Source organism: Palaemon carinicauda, chromosome 42 (genome assembly GCF_036898095.1).
Source record: "Palaemon carinicauda isolate YSFRI2023 chromosome 42, ASM3689809v2, whole genome shotgun sequence".
Classification (NCBI taxonomy): Eukaryota; Metazoa; Arthropoda; class Malacostraca; order Decapoda; family Palaemonidae; genus Palaemon; species Palaemon carinicauda.
In genome coordinates this window covers 32922353-32927352 of record NC_090766.1, presented here as the reverse complement: position 1 = coordinate 32927352, position 5000 = coordinate 32922353, and the positions used below count along the sequence as shown (strand labels likewise).

At 32.7% G+C, this 5000-nt stretch overlaps 1 protein-coding gene across 1 annotated transcript in view; it reads left to right on the top strand.

The window, feature by feature from the left end:
- The first annotated feature begins 929 nt into the window (after positions 1-929).
- LOC137632968 (techylectin-5B-like) overlaps positions 930-5000 on the top strand; it is a 229172-nt gene continuing 225101 nt past the window's right edge. The window contains exon 1 of the mRNA XM_068365103.1: positions 930-950. The gene's annotated coding sequence lies outside the window, so the exon portion shown is untranslated. The remainder of the gene's footprint in view (positions 951-5000) is intronic.

The following is a 5000-nucleotide window of genomic DNA, read 5'->3' as shown; positions in this document are numbered from 1 at the left end:
TATTCAGATAGATCTGCAAACACGTAGCTAACACCCTATCACTGGGGTGTGACTACTTCTTTTCCCCCAACCAGAGGAATGAGGAGAGTTCAGTGTGACCAGAAGCGAATATATATATATATATATATATATATATATATATATATATATATATATATATATATATATATACAGTGTATATATATATATATATATATATATATATATATATATACAGTATATATATATATATATATATATATATATATATATATATATATTTAAATATATATACTTATATATGTATATGTATATATATACAGTATATATATACACACCTATATATATATATATATATATATATATATATATATATATATATATATATATATATATATATATATATATATATATATATATATATATATATATATTAGAGAGAGAGAGAGAGAGAGAGAGAGAGAGAGAGAGAGAGAGAGAGAGAGAGAGAGAGACTTGGTCTTTATTATATAATACACTGCACTGTATATGAGATACAGGCTACCACTTAACTGCGAGTTAGGTATATACTAGAATATGATTGCAAAGAAGGGAATTAACCAAACAAAAGATATATTATGAAAAAAAGTATTAAAGGGCACATCAACACAACCTTGTATTCAAATTTAGTATATTAGTTGCTGTTATCTCCAAAAGCTGTTTCTCTGCATTCCCTGCGGATGACAACCACTAACAACATCCCCATGTCAGTTGCAATAGTTTGAAGAACTACACGACAAGCTGGTAGACCCCACCGCCCCCCCCCCTTCCTCTGTTTGTTTACAAACGTAAAAGTCGTCTTGACATTGCCAGTAGCTTCGTCTGGTATATCTTGAGTGCGTGTCCAGGGAGGATATGTGATTTCTCAACCGATAAGAATATGGTTTTGATATTGACGTCGAAGATCATGGTTTCTGGAGCTAAATTCACAGGTATGTTGTAAATTGAGTTTGTGTTGCTTTTTTTTTTAATATGCGTACTTTGTTTATGGTTTGAGAATTTTCTTACGTTCTACCTACGCCAACGAAATTGAAGGTCATGTTTTACTCCCTGATTCTGTGTGTGTGTTTGTTTTTGAACAGCTTCCTGGCCACAATTTCAATCATAGAGTAATGAAACTTGCAGGAATTAACTGTGATTTAAAAAGCTGGAAATTATTAAATTTTGGCAGGTTAAGGTCAAAGGTCAAGGTCATTGCCAAGCAAAATGTCCAATTCACGTAATCAAACTTGGTTCATATTTGAGTGTATGAAAATCCACTCCAATTAATAAATGTTAAGGTCAAACGTCAAGGTCATGGTCGAGAAAAAGCTACCATGGCGGATGTCTGCGCTCCAATAAGTGATCCTCTAGTTATGTTATAGATTGGAGCATCATTAACGAAGATTTTATCCTATGTTATCTTTCACAAAACCTCTATCACACCTAGAAATTAAACCTTACACAATATTACACTAAAAACCAAATCCGAACTCACACCAAATCACAAGCTATATATTTCTCCTCTAGGTAAGGGTAGAAGAGATTCTGTAGCTATGGTAAACAGCTCTTCTAAGAGGACACTCCAAAATCAAACTATTGTTCTCTAGGCTTGGGTAGTGCCATAGCCTCTGTACCATGGTCTTACACTATCTTGGGTTAGGGTTTGCTTGCTTGAGGGTACATTCAGGCAAACTATTCTATCTAATTTCTATTCCTCTTGTTAAGTAAAAGTTTTTTAGTTTATATAGGAAATATTTATTTATTGTTACAGTTCTTAAAATATTTTATTTTTCCTTGTTTCCTTTCCTCACTGGGCTATTTTTTCTGTTGTAGCCCCTGGGCTTATAGCATCCTGCTTTTCCAACTAGGGTTGTAGCCAGGATTTAAATTTTTTAAGGTAAATACCTTAGTTTGAGGTAATTTACATGGTTTCAAGGTAATTCTTAGTTAATTTCGGTTTTACTAGTTTAAAATTCAAGGAAATTGGAGATAGGTTTTAAGGTAATCTAAGGTAAAAACAGCAGCATTTAAACCCTGGTTGTAGCTTAGCAAGTAATAATAATAATAATGATAATAATAATAATAATAATGATAATAATAACATTAAAATTAACAATAATAATAATAATAATAATAATAATAATAATAATAATAACAACAACAACAATTGCCCCCAACAATCCCGAGAGTCTTTCTGCCATTGGCAATATAGCGAGAACTGCCGTATGATTTATATACCATCTCGTTTCCGACTGCGAATCATAATTCTTTCTTTCTCGGAGGTAGAAAAATAAGTCAAATCTGGACGTCCCAGTCTTGATTTATCATTCTGGTGCAACATTGCACCAGAGCAATGTGCAATGAAGCGTTCTGGTGAAAAGTGCTGCAATTGGTTGACAGAATAGAATGACATGGTTATTATTATTATTATTATTATTATTATTATTATTATTATTATTATTATTATTATTATTATAAACGACGGTGAAATGATTAAATAGATATGCTCACACACGCAATCCTTCTCACCACGGTATGACTACTCCCTTTCTTCCCTACTCGAAGGACAGGGAGAGCTAAGTGTGGCCGAAAAGAAATATATATATATATATATATATATATATATATATATATATATATATATATATATATATATATATATATATATATATATATTTATATATATATATATATATATATATTTATATATGTATATATACATATATATATGTATGTATGTATATATATAATTATATATATATGTGTGTATATATAATATATATATATGTAATATATATGTATGTATATATATATAATTATATACTGTATATATATATATATATATATATATATATATATATATATATATATATATATATATATATGTATATATATGTATATATATACTATATATATATGCTGTGTGTATATGTATATGTATATACATATATATATATATATATATATATATATATATATATATATATATATATATATATATATATATATATAATGTGCGTGTGAAGATACTTGCCCTTTATTATTATTATTATTATTATTATTATTATTATCATCATCATTATTGTTATTATTATTATTATTATTATTATTATTATTATTATTATTATTATTATTATCGTCATCATCATAATCATTATTATTAGATCTTGTAGGAGACTTTAGCCTCCTTCATCTCTTATCTAAAGAGGGCCCTCAACAGTTGAGTGTTTGCCGGGTACGTAAATTCCCTTCTCAAGTAGAACAGGGCTAATCCTCTCTGTCCCTTAAATGAATTGCAGCCAGGGCATCTTGCTTGGTAGGCGAGAGTGCTACCAATCAAACCACAGAGTCGTAATTTACATAAGTGACTGTAGTGGCTTATTGAAAAGGTCCTTGTTTGGCGATCTGCCGGATTGGAGTTCGAGTCATGCTGAAGCTCGATAGAATAGTTCTTTATGTCTATAACCTCACCAGCCTTGTGAGCTAAGGATGGGGTGGCTATGAGGAGCCTATGGGTCTACCTGCTGAGTCATCAGCAGCCCTTGCCTGGCCTTCCCTGGTCATAGCTTGTGTGGAGAGGGACTTGGACGGTGATCATATTTATATATGGTTAGTCTCTAGGGCATTGTCACTGTCTTATACCTGTCATTCATGAACGGCCTTTCTACCTTTAGGAAACTCTTAAATGACTATTTTCTCGAAGCAGATTGGACCACTGAAAAAAAAAAAAAATAATATAAAGTTGAAGGAGTTAAACAATCATGGAGAAGCACCCGATGGTAATCGAAAAATTCAAACATACAAAGCAGAGTAGTTAAGTTCCACACAAGGCGCACTGTAGTCAATACTCTCTACCGAATTGCAAAAGTAAAGAAAAAAGGTAACGCAAGATATCATACGATACCGTATCCTATAGACAGCTGCATTCTCTCGAGGGAAGTTTGATCTTCAATTGGTATTTCCATCAGAAAGCAACGTAGTTGAAGTCCACACAAGGCACAATGTAGACAATACTCTCTGCTGGTGTGCTAAGACGAACAAAGGGCAAAGCAGAACATCATAAACCTTATAAACAGCTGCCTTCTTTAGTCTAGATTCTTGAGGGCTTAGTTCGAACTTCAATCGGTATTTCCATCAAAAAGCAGCGTAGTTGAAATCCACATAAGGCACACTGTAGTCAATAGTTACACATGGTTTCAATTTATTAAAACCAAGATATATGTCTACTGAAGTTTCCAGAAATCTTAAACATACGACCCCAAAATTATATACAATAAGCTCTCACTAGACATCTTTGGCGAAGAAAAACTGAAGACTTTCATGTTATCTACTGTAAGTGCTACGATAATGTAGATTTGACAATAAACGAGCAATATGCGGTGCGAAATGCTGAATGCCTTGGAATGGAAATAATAAAATGACTGTAAAGGTCCTGTGGAGGGCAGTATAGAACCAGGAAAGCAGCCCTTAAAGTAAGTAAGAACATCGTACAATAAAGTATTCTAAAGACAGCTGCTTCATCTTTTGGGCAGTTCGAACTTCCTTCGCTTTTCCCGTTAATAATTACCATCTAAACCCATAAAACTTCCTCCCGTTCCACGGGCTCATCGGAACAGAGCAGGAAGTCGGACCGACAGCCAAATCATCTCTAAGTAGCTGGCCAGATGACGCCTCCAGATCGGGAAGACATAAAACTGACGGAGGAGTATTTGCTCGGACGAAGCCTTCTTGCTTTTCCATAACCAATAACTTTGCATCCAGACGTGTGCGCTCATCCTGAATGGTCCAACCAAATCCTTCTTATAGATCACATCCTTTGTTGTTGTTGTTGTTGTTGCTGTTGTTGTTGTGAGCGTTACGTAACCTTTAACTTGTGTTAGAAGTTTCCGGAAGATTATATTATTTCCTCGCACGAAAAGGTGATACTTTTTCAATTCGGAATCATGTTGTTAATCATATTGGATATATTTTAAAACCAAGCATTCTCTCTCTCTCTCTCT